Genomic DNA, 14,257 nt, shown 5'->3' with positions numbered 1-14,257 from the left:
CGACGTAGTTCCTCACGGTTCAAAAGTTATGAAGTTTCCAAGTTTAGACTCGTTTTAGGCCGAATAATAAAATAAAAATAATAATAAAAAGGGGTGCAACACGAGGACTTCCCGGGAGGTCACCCATCCTAGTACTACTCTCGCCCAAGCACGCTTAACTGCGGAGTTCTGATGGGATCCGGTGCATTAGTGCTGGTATGATCGCACCCGTTAGTACATCACTCGCGTTTCCATATATCATTTGTTTCGGCCAATCCAAGTGTAAGGCCGTGGGGCCCACATGATTTTGTGATTTTTTTTTTCAGCGGAATAGTGCATCGAGGTTAATGGCGTTAAGAAAGCATCAAAAACAACCTGAAAATCCGATTGGGATCCTTTTTTACGTCCCTTAACTTTCTGCAGCCCGTTTGAGGGTCAAAACGGCTGAATTTGGGCCCGAAAAATTGCCACCCCTATTCACCGCCCTTTATGGTTTCTGGGCCTTTCCGAAATGGTGCTATGGGCGACGTAGTTCCTCACGGTTCAAAAGTTATGAAGTTTCCAAGTTTAGACTCGTTTTAGGCCGAATAATAAAATAAAAATAATAATAAAAAGGGGTGCAACACGAGGACTTCCCGGGAGGTCACCCATCCTAGTACTACTCTCGCCCAAGCACGCTTAACTGCGGAGTTCTGATGGGATCCGGTGCATTAGTGCTGGTATGATCGCACCCGTTAGTACATCACTCGCGTTTCCATATATCATTTGTTTCGGCCAATCCAAGTGTAAGGCCGTGGGGCCCACATGATTTTGTGATTTTTTTTTCAGCGGAATAGTGCATCGAGGTTAATGGCGTTAAGAAAGCATCAAAAACAACCTGAAAATCCGATTGGGATCCTTTTTTACGTCCCTTAACTTTCTGCAGCCCGTTTGAGGGTCAAAACGGCTGAATTTGGGCCCGAAAAATTGCCACCCCTATTCACCGCCCTTTATGGTTTCTGGGCCTTTCCGAAATGGTGCTATGGGCGACGTAGTTCCTCACGGTTCAAAAGTTATGAGTTTCCAAGTTTAGACTCGTTTTAGGCCGAAAAATAAAATAAAAATAATAATAAAAAGGGGTGCAACACGAGGACTTCCCGGGAGGTCACCCATCCTAGTACTACTCTCGCCCAAGCACGCTTAACTGCGGAGTTCTGATGGGATCCGGTGCATTAGTGCTGGTATGATCGCACCCGTTAGTACATCACTCGCGTTTCCATATATCATTTGTTTCGGCCAATCCAAGTGTAAGGCCGTGGGGCCCACATGATTTTGTGATTTTTTTTTCAGCGGAATAGTGCATCGAGGTTAATGGCGTTAAGAAAGCATCAAAAACAACCTGAAAATCCGATTGGGATCCTTTTTTACGTCCCTTAACTTTCTGCAGCCCGTTTGAGGGTCAAAACGGCTGAATTTGGGCCCGAAAAATTGCCACCCCTATTCACCGCCCTTTATGGTTTCTGGGCCTTTCCGAAATGGTGCTATGGGCGACGTAGTTCCTCACGGTTCAAAAGTTATGAAGTTTCCAAGTTTAGACTCGTTTTAGGCCGAATAATAAAATAAAAATAATAATAAAAAGGGGTGCAACACGAGGACTTCCCGGGAGGTCACCCATCCTAGTACTACTCTCGCCCAAGCACGCTTAACTGCGGAGTTCTGATGGGATCCGGTGCATTAGTGCTGGTATGATCGCACCCGTTAGTACATCACTCGCGTTTCCATATATCATTTGTTTCGGCCAATCCAAGTGTAAGGCCGTGGGGCCCACATGATTTTGTGATTTTTTTTTTCAGCGGAATAGTGCATCGAGGTTAATGGCGTTAAGAAAGCATCAAAAACAACCTGAAAATCCGATTGGGATCCTTTTTTACGTCCCTTAACTTTCTGCAGCCCGTTTGAGGGTCAAAACGGCTGAATTTGGGCCCGAAAAATTGCCACCCCTATTCACCGCCCTTTATGGTTTCTGGGCCTTTCCGAAATGGTGCTATGGGCGACGTAGTTCCTCACGGTTCAAAAGTTATGAAGTTTCCAAGTTTAGACTCGTTTTAGGCCGAATAATAAAATAAAAATAATAATAAAAAGGGGTGCAACACGAGGACTTCCCGGGAGGTCACCCATCCTAGTACTACTCTCGCCCAAGCACGCTTAACTGCGGAGTTCTGATGGGATCCGGTGCATTAGTGCTGGTATGATCGCACCCGTTAGTACATCACTCGCGTTTCCATATATCATTTGTTTCGGCCAATCCAAGTGTAAGGCCGTGGGGCCCACATGATTTTGTGATTTTTTTTTCAGCGGAATAGTGCATCGAGGTTAATGGCGTTAAGAAAGCATCAAAAACAACCTGAAAATCCGATTGGGATCCTTTTTTACGTCCCTTAACTTTCTGCAGCCCGTTTGAGGGTCAAAACGGCTGAATTTGGGCCCGAAAAATTGCCACCCCTATTCACCGCCCTTTATGGTTTCTGGGCCTTTCCGAAATGGTGCTATGGGCGACGTAGTTCCTCACGGTTCAAAAGTTATGAAGTTTCCAAGTTTAGACTCGTTTTAGGCCGAATAATAAAATAAAAATAATAATAAAAAGGGGTGCAACACGAGGACTTCCCGGGAGGTCACCCATCCTAGTACTACTCTCGCCCAAGCACGCTTAACTGCGGAGTTCTGATGGGATCCGGTGCATTAGTGCTGGTATGATCGCACCCGTTAGTACATCACTCGCGTTTCCATATATCATTTGTTTCGGCCAATCCAAGTGTAAGGCCGTGGGGCCCACATGATTTTGTGATTTTTTTTTCAGCGGAATAGTGCATCGAGGTTAATGGCGTTAAGAAAGCATCAAAAACAACCTGAAAATCCGATTGGGATCCTTTTTTACGTCCCTTAACTTTCTGCAGCCCGTTTGAGGGTCAAAACGGCTGAATTTGGGCCCGAAAAATTGCCACCCCTATTCACCGCCCTTTATGGTTTCTGGGCCTTTCCGAAATGGTGCTATGGGCGACGTAGTTCCTCACGGTTCAAAAGTTATGAAGTTTCCAAGTTTAGACTCGTTTTAGGCCGAATAATAAAATAAAAATAATAATAAAAAGGGGTGCAACACGAGGACTTCCCGGGAGGTCACCCATCCTAGTACTACTCTCGCCCAAGCACGCTTAACTGCGGAGTTCTGATGGGATCCGGTGCATTAGTGCTGGTATGATCGCACCCGTTAGTACATCACTCGCGTTTCCATATATCATTTGTTTCGGCCAATCCAAGTGTAAGGCCGTGGGGCCCACATGATTTTGTGATTTTTTTTTTCAGCGGAATAGTGCATCGAGGTTAATGGCGTTAAGAAAGCATCAAAAACAACCTGAAAATCCGATTGGGATCCTTTTTTACGTCCCTTAACTTTCTGCAGCCCGTTTGAGGGTCAAAACGGCTGAATTTGGGCCCGAAAAATTGCCACCCCTATTCACCGCCCTTTATGGTTTCTGGGCCTTTCCGAAATGGTGCTATGGGCGACGTAGTTCCTCACGGTTCAAAAGTTATGAAGTTTCCAAGTTTAGACTCGTTTTAGGCCGAATAATAAAATAAAAATAATAATAAAAAGGGGTGCAACACGAGGACTTCCCGGGAGGTCACCCATCCTAGTACTACTCTCGCCCAAGCACGCTTAACTGCGGAGTTCTGATGGGATCCGGTGCATTAGTGCTGGTATGATCGCACCCGTTAGTACATCACTCGCGTTTCCATATATCATTTGTTTCGGCCAATCCAAGTGTAAGGCCGTGGGGCCCACATGATTTTGTGATTTTTTTTTCAGCGGAATAGTGCATCGAGGTTAATGGCGTTAAGAAAGCATCAAAAACAACCTGAAAATCCGATTGGGATCCTTTTTTACGTCCCTTAACTTTCTGCAGCCCGTTTGAGGGTCAAAACGGCTGAATTTGGGCCCGAAAAATTGCCACCCCTATTCACCGCCCTTTATGGTTTCTGGGCCTTTCCGAAATGGTGCTATGGGCGACGTAGTTCCTCACGGTTCAAAAGTTATGAAGTTTCCAAGTTTAGACTCGTTTTAGGCCGAATAATAAAATAAAAATAATAATAAAAAGGGGTGCAACACGAGGACTTCCCGGGAGGTCACCCATCCTAGTACTACTCTCGCCCAAGCACGCTTAACTGCGGAGTTCTGATGGGATCCGGTGCATTAGTGCTGGTATGATCGCACCCGTTAGTACATCACTCGCGTTTCCATATATCATTTGTTTCGGCCAATCCAAGTGTAAGGCCGTGGGGCCCACATGATTTTGTGATTTTTTTTTTCAGCGGAATAGTGCATCGAGGTTAATGGCGTTAAGAAAGCATCAAAAACAACCTGAAAATCCGATTGGGATCCTTTTTTACGTCCCTTAACTTTCTGCAGCCCGTTTGAGGGTCAAAACGGCTGAATTTGGGCCCGAAAAATTGCCACCCCTATTCACCGCCCTTTATGGTTTCTGGGCCTTTCCGAAATGGTGCTATGGGCGACGTAGTTCCTCACGGTTCAAAAGTTATGAGTTTCCAAGTTTAGACTCGTTTTAGGCCGAAAATAAAATAAAAATAATAATAAAAAGGGGTGCAACACGAGGACTTCCCGGGAGGTCACCCATCCTAGTACTACTCTCGCCCAAGCACGCTTAACTGCGGAGTTCTGATGGGATCCGGTGCATTAGTGCTGGTATGATCGCACCCGTTAGTACATCACTCGCGTTTCCATATATCATTTGTTTCGGCCAATCCAAGTGTAAGGCCGTGGGGCCCACATGATTTTGTGATTTTTTTTTTCAGCGGAATAGTGCATCGAGGTTAATGGCGTTAAGAAAGCATCAAAAACAACCTGAAAATCCGATTGGGATCCTTTTTTACGTCCCTTAACTTTCTGCAGCCCGTTTGAGGGTCAAAACGGCTGAATTTGGGCCCGAAAAATTGCCACCCCTATTCACCGCCCTTTATGGTTTCTGGGCCTTTCCGAAATGGTGCTATGGGCGACGTAGTTCCTCACGGTTCAAAAGTTATGAAGTTTCCAAGTTTAGACTCGTTTTAGGCCGAATAATAAAATAAAAATAATAATAAAAAGGGGTGCAACACGAGGACTTCCCGGGAGGTCACCCATCCTAGTACTACTCTCGCCCAAGCACGCTTAACTGCGGAGTTCTGATGGGATCCGGTGCATTAGTGCTGGTATGATCGCACCCGTTAGTACATCACTCGCGTTTCCATATATCATTTGTTTCGGCCAATCCAAGTGTAAGGCCGTGGGGCCCACATGATTTTGTGATTTTTTTTTTCAGCGGAATAGTGCATCGAGGTTAATGGCGTTAAGAAAGCATCAAAAACAACCTGAAAATCCGATTGGGATCCTTTTTTACGTCCCTTAACTTTCTGCAGCCCGTTTGAGGGTCAAAACGGCTGAATTTGGGCCCGAAAAATTGCCACCCCTATTCACCGCCCTTTATGGTTTCTGGGCCTTTCCGAAATGGTGCTATGGGCGACGTAGTTCCTCACGGTTCAAAAGTTATGAAGTTTCCAAGTTTAGACTCGTTTTAGGCCGAATAATAAAATAAAAATAATAATAAAAAGGGGTGCAACACGAGGACTTCCCGGGAGGTCACCCATCCTAGTACTACTCTCGCCCAAGCACGCTTAACTGCGGAGTTCTGATGGGATCCGGTGCATTAGTGCTGGTATGATCGCACCCGTTAGTACATCACTCGCGTTTCCATATATCATTTGTTTCGGCCAATCCAAGTGTAAGGCCGTGGGGCCCACATGATTTTGTGATTTTTTTTTTCAGCGGAATAGTGCATCGAGGTTAATGGCGTTAAGAAAGCATCAAAAACAACCTGAAAATCCGATTGGGATCCTTTTTTACGTCCCTTAACTTTCTGCAGCCCGTTTGAGGGTCAAAACGGCTGAATTTGGGCCCGAAAAATTGCCACCCCTATTCACCGCCCTTTATGGTTTCTGGGCCTTTCCGAAATGGTGCTATGGGCGACGTAGTTCCTCACGGTTCAAAAGTTATGAGGTTTCCAAGTTTAGACTCGTTTTAGGCCGAATAATAAAATAAAAATAATAATAAAAAGGGGTGCAACACGAGGACTTCCCGGGAGGTCACCCATCCTAGTACTACTCTCGCCCAAGCACGCTTAACTGCGGAGTTCTGATGGGATCCGGTGCATTAGTGCTGGTATGATCGCACCCGTTAGTACATCACTCGCGTTTCCATATATCATTTGTTTCGGCCAATCCAAGTGTAAGGCCGTGGGGCCCACATGATTTTGTGATTTTTTTTTCAGCGGAATAGTGCATCGAGGTTAATGGCGTTAAGAAAGCATCAAAAACAACCTGAAAATCCGATTGGGATCCTTTTTTACGTCCCTTAACTTTCTGCAGCCCGTTTGAGGGTCAAAACGGCTGAATTTGGGCCCGAAAAATTGCCACCCCTATTCACCGCCCTTTATGGTTTCTGGGCCTTTCCGAAATGGTGCTATGGGCGACGTAGTTCCTCACGGTTCAAAAGTTATGAAGTTTCCAAGTTTAGACTCGTTTTAGGCCGAATAATAAAATAAAAATAATAATAAAAAGGGGTGCAACACGAGGACTTCCCGGGAGGTCACCCATCCTAGTACTACTCTCGCCCAAGCACGCTTAACTGCGGAGTTCTGATGGGATCCGGTGCATTAGTGCTGGTATGATCGCACCCGTTAGTACATCACTCGCGTTTCCATATATCATTTGTTTCGGCCAATCCAAGTGTAAGGCCGTGGGGCCCACATGATTTTGTGATTTTTTTTTCAGCGGAATAGTGCATCGAGGTTAATGGCGTTAAGAAAGCATCAAAAACAACCTGAAAATCCGATTGGGATCCTTTTTTACGTCCCTTAACTTTCTGCAGCCCGTTTGAGGGTCAAAACGGCTGAATTTGGGCCCGAAAAATTGCCACCCCTATTCACCGCCCTTTATGGTTTCTGGGCCTTTCCGAAATGGTGCTATGGGCGACGTAGTTCCTCACGGTTCAAAAGTTATGAAGTTTCCAAGTTTAGACTCGTTTTAGGCCGAATAATAAAATAAAAATAATAATAAAAAGGGGTGCAACACGAGGACTTCCCGGGAGGTCACCCATCCTAGTACTACTCTCGCCCAAGCACGCTTAACTGCGGAGTTCTGATGGGATCCGGTGCATTAGTGCTGGTATGATCGCACCCGTTAGTACATCACTCGCGTTTCCATATATCATTTGTTTCGGCCAATCCAAGTGTAAGGCCGTGGGGCCCACATGATTTTGTGATTTTTTTTTCAGCGGAATAGTGCATCGAGGTTAATGGCGTTAAGAAAGCATCAAAAACAACCTGAAAATCCGATTGGGATCCTTTTTTACGTCCCTTAACTTTCTGCAGCCCGTTTGAGGGTCAAAACGGCTGAATTTGGGCCCGAAAAATTGCCACCCCTATTCACCGCCCTTTATGGTTTCTGGGCCTTTCCGAAATGGTGCTATGGGCGACGTAGTTCCTCACGGTTCAAAAGTTATGAAGTTTCCAAGTTTAGACTCGTTTTAGGCCGAATAATAAAATAAAAATAATAATAAAAAGGGGTGCAACACGAGGACTTCCCGGGAGGTCACCCATCCTAGTACTACTCTCGCCCAAGCACGCTTAACTGCGGAGTTCTGATGGGATCCGGTGCATTAGTGCTGGTATGATCGCACCCGTTAGTACATCACTCGCGTTTCCATATATCATTTGTTTCGGCCAATCCAAGTGTAAGGCCGTGGGGCCCACATGATTTTGTGATTTTTTTTTTCAGCGGAATAGTGCATCGAGGTTAATGGCGTTAAGAAAGCATCAAAAACAACCTGAAAATCCGATTGGGATCCTTTTTTACGTCCCTTAACTTTCTGCAGCCCGTTTGAGGGTCAAAACGGCTGAATTTGGGCCCGAAAAATTGCCACCCCTATTCACCGCCCTTTATGGTTTCTGGGCCTTTCCGAAATGGTGCTATGGGCGACGTAGTTCCTCACGGTTCAAAAGTTATGAAGTTTCCAAGTTTAGACTCGTTTTAGGCCGAATAATAAAATAAAAATAATAATAAAAAGGGGTGCAACACGAGGACTTCCCGGGAGGTCACCCATCCTAGTACTACTCTCGCCCAAGCACGCTTAACTGCGGAGTTCTGATGGGATCCGGTGCATTAGTGCTGGTATGATCGCACCCGTTAGTACATCACTCGCGTTTCCATATATCATTTGTTTCGGCCAATCCAAGTGTAAGGCCGTGGGGCCCACATGATTTTGTGATTTTTTTTTTCAGCGGAATAGTGCATCGAGGTTAATGGCGTTAAGAAAGCATCAAAAACAACCTGAAAATCCGATTGGGATCCTTTTTTACGTCCCTTAACTTTCTGCAGCCCGTTTGAGGGTCAAAACGGCTGAATTTGGGCCCGAAAAATTGCCACCCCTATTCACCGCCCTTTATGGTTTCTGGGCCTTTCCGAAATGGTGCTATGGGCGACGTAGTTCCTCACGGTTCAAAAGTTATGAAGTTTCCAAGTTTAGACTCGTTTTAGGCCGAATAATAAAATAAAAATAATAATAAAAAGGGGTGCAACACGAGGACTTCCCGGGAGGTCACCCATCCTAGTACTACTCTCGCCCAAGCACGCTTAACTGCGGAGTTCTGATGGGATCCGGTGCATTAGTGCTGGTATGATCGCACCCGTTAGTACATCACTCGCGTTTCCATATATCATTTGTTTCGGCCAATCCAAGTGTAAGGCCGTGGGGCCCACATGATTTTGTGATTTTTTTTTTCAGCGGAATAGTGCATCGAGGTTAATGGCGTTAAGAAAGCATCAAAAACAACCTGAAAATCCGATTGGGATCCTTTTTTACGTCCCTTAACTTTCTGCAGCCCGTTTGAGGGTCAAAACGGCTGAATTTGGGCCCGAAAAATTGCCACCCCTATTCACCGCCCTTTATGGTTTCTGGGCCTTTCCGAAATGGTGCTATGGGCGACGTAGTTCCTCACGGTTCAAAAGTTATGAAGTTTCCAAGTTTAGACTCGTTTTAGGCCGAATAATAAAATAAAAATAATAATAAAAAGGGGTGCAACACGAGGACTTCCCGGGAGGTCACCCATCCTAGTACTACTCTCGCCCAAGCACGCTTAACTGCGGAGTTCTGATGGGATCCGGTGCATTAGTGCTGGTATGATCGCACCCGTTAGTACATCACTCGCGTTTCCATATATCATTTGTTTCGGCCAATCCAAGTGTAAGGCCGTGGGGCCCACATGATTTTGTGATTTTTTTTTTCAGCGGAATAGTGCATCGAGGTTAATGGCGTTAAGAAAGCATCAAAAACAACCTGAAAATCCGATTGGGATCCTTTTTTACGTCCCTTAACTTTCTGCAGCCCGTTTGAGGGTCAAAACGGCTGAATTTGGGCCCGAAAAATTGCCACCCCTATTCACCGCCCTTTATGGTTTCTGGGCCTTTCCGAAATGGTGCTATGGGCGACGTAGTTCCTCACGGTTCAAAAGTTATGAAGTTTCCAAGTTTAGACTCGTTTTAGGCCGAATAATAAAATAAAAATAATAATAAAAAGGGGTGCAACACGAGGACTTCCCGGGAGGTCACCCATCCTAGTACTACTCTCGCCCAAGCACGCTTAACTGCGGAGTTCTGATGGGATCCGGTGCATTAGTGCTGGTATGATCGCACCCGTTAGTACATCACTCGCGTTTCCATATATCATTTGTTTCGGCCAATCCAAGTGTAAGGCCGTGGGGCCCACATGATTTTGTGATTTTTTTTTTCAGCGGAATAGTGCATCGAGGTTAATGGCGTTAAGAAAGCATCAAAAACAACCTGAAAATCCGATTGGGATCCTTTTTTACGTCCCTTAACTTTCTGCAGCCCGTTTGAGGGTCAAAACGGCTGAATTTGGGCCCGAAAAATTGCCACCCCTATTCACCGCCCTTTATGGTTTCTGGGCCTTTCCGAAATGGTGCTATGGGCGACGTAGTTCCTCACGGTTCAAAAGTTATGAGGTTTCCAAGTTTAGACTCGTTTTAGGCCGAATAATAAAATAAAAATAATAATAAAAAGGGGTGCAACACGAGGACTTCCCGGGAGGTCACCCATCCTAGTACTACTCTCGCCCAAGCACGCTTAACTGCGGAGTTCTGATGGGATCCGGTGCATTAGTGCTGGTATGATCGCACCCGTTAGTACATCACTCGCGTTTCCATATATCATTTGTTTCGGCCAATCCAAGTGTAAGGCCGTGGGGCCCACATGATTTTGTGATTTTTTTTTCAGCGGAATAGTGCATCGAGGTTAATGGCGTTAAGAAAGCATCAAAAACAACCTGAAAATCCGATTGGGATCCTTTTTTACGTCCCTTAACTTTCTGCAGCCCGTTTGAGGGTCAAAACGGCTGAATTTGGGCCCGAAAAATTGCCACCCCTATTCACCGCCCTTTATGGTTTCTGGGCCTTTCCGAAATGGTGCTATGGGCGACGTAGTTCCTCACGGTTCAAAAGTTATGAAGTTTCCAAGTTTAGACTCGTTTTAGGCCGAATAATAAAATAAAAATAATAATAAAAAGGGGTGCAACACGAGGACTTCCCGGGAGGTCACCCATCCTAGTACTACTCTCGCCCAAGCACGCTTAACTGCGGAGTTCTGATGGGATCCGGTGCATTAGTGCTGGTATGATCGCACCCGTTAGTACATCACTCGCGTTTCCATATATCATTTGTTTCGGCCAATCCAAGTGTAAGGCCGTGGGGCCCACATGATTTTTGATTTTTTTTTCAGCGGAATAGTGCATCGAGGTTAATGGCGTTAAGAAAGCATCAAAAACAACCTGAAAATCCGATTGGGATCCTTTTTTACGTCCCTTAACTTTCTGCAGCCCGTTTGAGGGTCAAAACGGCTGAATTTGGGCCCGAAAAATTGCCACCCCTATTCACCGCCCTTTATGGTTTCTGGGCCTTTCCGAAATGGTGCTATGGGCGACGTAGTTCCTCACGGTTCAAAAGTTATGAGGTTTCCAAGTTTAGACTCGTTTTAGGCCGAAAAATAAAATAAAAATAATAATAAAAAGGGGTGCAACACGAGGACTTCCCGGGAGGTCACCCATCCTAGTACTACTCTCGCCCAAGCACGCTTAACTGCGGAGTTCTGATGGGATCCGGTGCATTAGTGCTGGTATGATCGCACCCGTTAGTACATCACTCGCGTTTCCATATATCATTTGTTTCGGCCAATCCAAGTGTAAGGCCGTGGGGCCCACATGATTTTCTGATTTTTTTTTCAGCGGAATAGTGCATCGAGGTTAATGGCGTTAAGAAAGCATCAAAAACAACCTGAAAATCCGATTGGGATCCTTTTTTACGTCCCTTAACTTTCTGCAGCCCGTTTGAGGGTCAAAACGGCTGAATTTGGGCCCGAAAAATTGCCACCCCTATTCACCGCCCTTTATGGTTTCTGGGCCTTTCCGAAATGGTGCTATGGGCGACGTAGTTCCTCACGGTTCAAAAGTTATGAGGTTTCCAAGTTTAGACTCGTTTTAGGCCGAATAATAAAATAAAAATAATAATAAAAAGGGGTGCAACACGAGGACTTCCCGGGAGGTCACCCATCCTAGTACTACTCTCGCCCAAGCACGCTTAACTGCGGAGTTCTGATGGGATCCGGTGCATTAGTGCTGGTATGATCGCACCCGTTAGTACATCACTCGCGTTTCCATATATCATTTGTTTCGGCCAATCCAAGTGTAAGGCCGTGGGGCCCACATGATTTTGTGATTTTTTTTTCAGCGGAATAGTGCATCGAGGTTAATGGCGTTAAGAAAGCATCAAAAACAACCTGAAAATCCGATTGGGATCCTTTTTTACGTCCCTTAACTTTCTGCAGCCCGTTTGAGGGTCAAAACGGCTGAATTTGGGCCCGAAAAATTGCCACCCCTATTCACCGCCCTTTATGGTTTCTGGGCCTTTCCGAAATGGTGCTATGGGCGACGTAGTTCCTCACGGTTCAAAAGTTATGAAGTTTCCAAGTTTAGACTCGTTTTAGGCCGAATAATAAAATAAAAATAATAATAAAAAGGGGTGCAACACGAGGACTTCCCGGGAGGTCACCCATCCTAGTACTACTCTCGCCCAAGCACGCTTAACTGCGGAGTTCTGATGGGATCCGGTGCATTAGTGCTGGTATGATCGCACCCGTTAGTACATCACTCGCGTTTCCATATATCATTTGTTTCGGCCAATCCAAGTGTAAGGCCGTGGGGCCCACATGATTTTGTGATTTTTTTTTCAGCGGAATAGTGCATCGAGGTTAATGGCGTTAAGAAAGCATCAAAAACAACCTGAAAATCCGATTGGGATCCTTTTTTACGTCCCTTAACTTTCTGCAGCCCGTTTGAGGGTCAAAACGGCTGAATTTGGGCCCGAAAAATTGCCACCCCTATTCACCGCCCTTTATGGTTTCTGGGCCTTTCCGAAATGGTGCTATGGGCGACGTAGTTCCTCACGGTTCAAAAGTTATGAGGTTTCCAAGTTTAGACTCGTTTTAGGCCGAAAATAAAATAAAAATAATAATAAAAAGGGGTGCAACACGAGGACTTCCCGGGAGGTCACCCATCCTAGTACTACTCTCGCCCAAGCACGCTTAACTGCGGAGTTCTGATGGGATCCGGTGCATTAGTGCTGGTATGATCGCACCCGTTAGTACATCACTCGCGTTTCCATATATCATTTGTTTCGGCCAATCCAAGTGTAAGGCCGTGGGGCCCACATGATTTTCTGACTTTTTTTTTCAGCGGAATAGTGCATCGAGGTTAATGGCGTTAAGAAAGCATCAAAAACAACCTGAAAATCCGATTGGGATCCTTTTTTACGTCCCTTAACTTTCTGCAGCCCGTTTGAGGGTCAAAACGGCTGAATTTGGGCCCGAAAAATTGCCACCCCTATTCACCGCCCTTTATGGTTTCTGGGCCTTTCCGAAATGGTGCTATGGGCGACGTAGTTCCTCACGGTTCAAAAGTTATGAAGTTTCCAAGTTTAGACTCGTTTTAGGCCGAATAATAAAAAGGGGTGCAACACGAGGACTTCCCGGGAGGTCACCCATCCTAGTACTACTCTCGCCCAAGCACGCTTAACTGCGGAGTTCTGATGGGATCCGGTGCATTAGTGCTGGTATGATCGCACCCGTTAGTACATCACTCGCGTTTCCATATATCATTTGTTTCGGCCAATCCAAGTGTAAGGCCGTGGGGCCCACATGATTTTGTGATTTTTTTTTCAGCGGAATAGTGCATCGAGGTTAATGGCGTTAAGAAAGCATCAAAAACAACCTGAAAATCCGATTGGGATCCTTTTTTACGTCCCTTAACTTTCTGCAGCCCGTTTGAGGGTCAAAACGGCTGAATTTGGGCCGAAAAATTGCCACCCTATTCACCGCCCTTTATGGTTTCTGGGCCTTTCCGAAATGGTGCTATGGGCGACGTAGTTCCTCACGGTTCAAAAGTTATGAGGTTTCCAAGTTTAGACTCGTTTTAGGCCGAATAATAAAATAAAAATAATAATAAAAAGGGGTGCAACACGAGGACTTCCGGGAGGTCACCCATCCTAGTACTACTCTCGCCCAAGCACGCTTACTGCGGGTTCTGATGGGATCCGGTGCATTAGTGCTGGTATGATCGCACCGTTAGTACATCACTCGCGTTTCCATATATCATTTGTTTCGGCCAATCCAAGTGTAAGGCCGTGGGGCCCACATTGTGATTTTTTTTTCAGCGGAATAGTGCATCGAGGTTATGGCGTAAGTTAAGAAAGCATCAAAAACAACCTGAAAATCCGATTGGGATCTTTTTTCCCTTAACTTCTGAGCCCGTTTGAGGGTCAAAAACGGCTGAATTGGGCCCGAAAAATTGCCACCCCTATTCAACCGCCTTTATGGTTCTGGGCCTTCCGAAATGGTGCTATGGGCGACGTAGTTCTCGGTTCAAAGTTATGAGGTTTCCAAGTTTAGACTCGTTTTAGCCGATAATAAAATAAAAATATAATAAAAAGGGGTGCAACACGAGGACTTCCGGGAGGTCACCCATCCTAGTACTACTCTCGCCAAGCACGCTTAACTGCGGAGTTCTGATGGGATCCGGTGCATTAGTGCTGGTATGATCGCACCCGTTAGTACATCACTCGCGTTTCCATAT

The 14,257-nt window shown here is 45.7% G+C and overlaps 28 non-coding genes and 1 pseudogene across 28 annotated transcripts; all 29 read right to left on the bottom strand.

Moving 5' to 3' along the window:
* Positions 1–90: 90 nt before the first annotated feature.
* Positions 91–209, bottom strand: LOC125605769. Its single transcript, XR_007337209.1, has one exon. It is a non-coding gene; the product is annotated as a 5S ribosomal RNA (ribosomal RNA).
* A 384-nt stretch (positions 210–593) lies between these two features.
* On the bottom strand, positions 594–712 carry LOC125605768. The gene has a single exon (XR_007337208.1). It is a non-coding gene; the product is annotated as a 5S ribosomal RNA (ribosomal RNA).
* Positions 713–1,094: 382 nt separating this feature from the next.
* Positions 1,095–1,213, bottom strand: LOC125605766. The gene has a single exon (XR_007337206.1). It is a non-coding gene; the product is annotated as a 5S ribosomal RNA (ribosomal RNA).
* A 383-nt stretch (positions 1,214–1,596) lies between these two features.
* LOC125605765 lies at positions 1,597–1,715 on the bottom strand. Its single transcript, XR_007337205.1, has one exon. It is a non-coding gene; the product is annotated as a 5S ribosomal RNA (ribosomal RNA).
* Positions 1,716–2,099: 384 nt separating this feature from the next.
* Positions 2,100–2,218, bottom strand: LOC125605764. The gene has a single exon (XR_007337204.1). It is a non-coding gene; the product is annotated as a 5S ribosomal RNA (ribosomal RNA).
* Positions 2,219–2,601: 383 nt separating this feature from the next.
* LOC125605763 lies at positions 2,602–2,720 on the bottom strand. The gene has a single exon (XR_007337203.1). It is a non-coding gene; the product is annotated as a 5S ribosomal RNA (ribosomal RNA).
* A 383-nt stretch (positions 2,721–3,103) lies between these two features.
* LOC125605762 lies at positions 3,104–3,222 on the bottom strand. The gene has a single exon (XR_007337202.1). It is a non-coding gene; the product is annotated as a 5S ribosomal RNA (ribosomal RNA).
* A 384-nt stretch (positions 3,223–3,606) lies between these two features.
* On the bottom strand, positions 3,607–3,725 carry LOC125605761. Its single transcript, XR_007337201.1, has one exon. It is a non-coding gene; the product is annotated as a 5S ribosomal RNA (ribosomal RNA).
* Positions 3,726–4,108: 383 nt separating this feature from the next.
* On the bottom strand, positions 4,109–4,227 carry LOC125605760. Its single transcript, XR_007337200.1, has one exon. It is a non-coding gene; the product is annotated as a 5S ribosomal RNA (ribosomal RNA).
* A 382-nt stretch (positions 4,228–4,609) lies between these two features.
* LOC125605759 lies at positions 4,610–4,728 on the bottom strand. Its single transcript, XR_007337199.1, has one exon. It is a non-coding gene; the product is annotated as a 5S ribosomal RNA (ribosomal RNA).
* Positions 4,729–5,112: 384 nt separating this feature from the next.
* Positions 5,113–5,231, bottom strand: LOC125605758. Its single transcript, XR_007337198.1, has one exon. It is a non-coding gene; the product is annotated as a 5S ribosomal RNA (ribosomal RNA).
* Positions 5,232–5,615: 384 nt separating this feature from the next.
* On the bottom strand, positions 5,616–5,734 carry LOC125605757. The gene has a single exon (XR_007337197.1). It is a non-coding gene; the product is annotated as a 5S ribosomal RNA (ribosomal RNA).
* A 384-nt stretch (positions 5,735–6,118) lies between these two features.
* On the bottom strand, positions 6,119–6,237 carry LOC125605755. Its single transcript, XR_007337195.1, has one exon. It is a non-coding gene; the product is annotated as a 5S ribosomal RNA (ribosomal RNA).
* Positions 6,238–6,620: 383 nt separating this feature from the next.
* LOC125605753 lies at positions 6,621–6,739 on the bottom strand. Its single transcript, XR_007337194.1, has one exon. It is a non-coding gene; the product is annotated as a 5S ribosomal RNA (ribosomal RNA).
* A 383-nt stretch (positions 6,740–7,122) lies between these two features.
* LOC125605742 lies at positions 7,123–7,241 on the bottom strand. Its single transcript, XR_007337184.1, has one exon. It is a non-coding gene; the product is annotated as a 5S ribosomal RNA (ribosomal RNA).
* Positions 7,242–7,624: 383 nt separating this feature from the next.
* LOC125605731 lies at positions 7,625–7,743 on the bottom strand. The gene has a single exon (XR_007337173.1). It is a non-coding gene; the product is annotated as a 5S ribosomal RNA (ribosomal RNA).
* A 384-nt stretch (positions 7,744–8,127) lies between these two features.
* Positions 8,128–8,246, bottom strand: LOC125605720. Its single transcript, XR_007337161.1, has one exon. It is a non-coding gene; the product is annotated as a 5S ribosomal RNA (ribosomal RNA).
* A 384-nt stretch (positions 8,247–8,630) lies between these two features.
* Positions 8,631–8,749, bottom strand: LOC125605708. The gene has a single exon (XR_007337150.1). It is a non-coding gene; the product is annotated as a 5S ribosomal RNA (ribosomal RNA).
* Positions 8,750–9,133: 384 nt separating this feature from the next.
* Positions 9,134–9,252, bottom strand: LOC125605697. The gene has a single exon (XR_007337139.1). It is a non-coding gene; the product is annotated as a 5S ribosomal RNA (ribosomal RNA).
* A 384-nt stretch (positions 9,253–9,636) lies between these two features.
* Positions 9,637–9,755, bottom strand: LOC125605686. The gene has a single exon (XR_007337128.1). It is a non-coding gene; the product is annotated as a 5S ribosomal RNA (ribosomal RNA).
* Positions 9,756–10,139: 384 nt separating this feature from the next.
* Positions 10,140–10,258, bottom strand: LOC125605675. The gene has a single exon (XR_007337117.1). It is a non-coding gene; the product is annotated as a 5S ribosomal RNA (ribosomal RNA).
* Positions 10,259–10,641: 383 nt separating this feature from the next.
* Positions 10,642–10,760, bottom strand: LOC125605664. The gene has a single exon (XR_007337106.1). It is a non-coding gene; the product is annotated as a 5S ribosomal RNA (ribosomal RNA).
* A 382-nt stretch (positions 10,761–11,142) lies between these two features.
* LOC125605789 lies at positions 11,143–11,261 on the bottom strand. The gene has a single exon (XR_007337229.1). It is a non-coding gene; the product is annotated as a 5S ribosomal RNA (ribosomal RNA).
* Positions 11,262–11,644: 383 nt separating this feature from the next.
* On the bottom strand, positions 11,645–11,763 carry LOC125605778. The gene has a single exon (XR_007337218.1). It is a non-coding gene; the product is annotated as a 5S ribosomal RNA (ribosomal RNA).
* A 383-nt stretch (positions 11,764–12,146) lies between these two features.
* On the bottom strand, positions 12,147–12,265 carry LOC125605767. Its single transcript, XR_007337207.1, has one exon. It is a non-coding gene; the product is annotated as a 5S ribosomal RNA (ribosomal RNA).
* A 382-nt stretch (positions 12,266–12,647) lies between these two features.
* On the bottom strand, positions 12,648–12,766 carry LOC125605756. Its single transcript, XR_007337196.1, has one exon. It is a non-coding gene; the product is annotated as a 5S ribosomal RNA (ribosomal RNA).
* A 367-nt stretch (positions 12,767–13,133) lies between these two features.
* LOC125605658 lies at positions 13,134–13,252 on the bottom strand. The gene has a single exon (XR_007337100.1). It is a non-coding gene; the product is annotated as a 5S ribosomal RNA (ribosomal RNA).
* Positions 13,253–13,633: 381 nt separating this feature from the next.
* On the bottom strand, positions 13,634–13,749 carry LOC125605754 (annotated as a pseudogene).
* A 364-nt stretch (positions 13,750–14,113) lies between these two features.
* On the bottom strand, positions 14,114–14,230 carry LOC125605749. The gene has a single exon (XR_007337191.1). It is a non-coding gene; the product is annotated as a 5S ribosomal RNA (ribosomal RNA).
* Between the last annotated feature and the right edge of the window lie 27 nt (positions 14,231–14,257).

Source organism: Brassica napus, unplaced genomic scaffold (genome assembly GCF_020379485.1).
Source record: "Brassica napus cultivar Da-Ae unplaced genomic scaffold, Da-Ae ScsIHWf_79;HRSCAF=145, whole genome shotgun sequence".
Classification (NCBI taxonomy): Eukaryota; Viridiplantae; Streptophyta; class Magnoliopsida; order Brassicales; family Brassicaceae; genus Brassica; species Brassica napus.
Note: the sequence above shows the minus strand (reverse complement) of the source record. Positions and strands in the feature narration are given on the sequence as shown.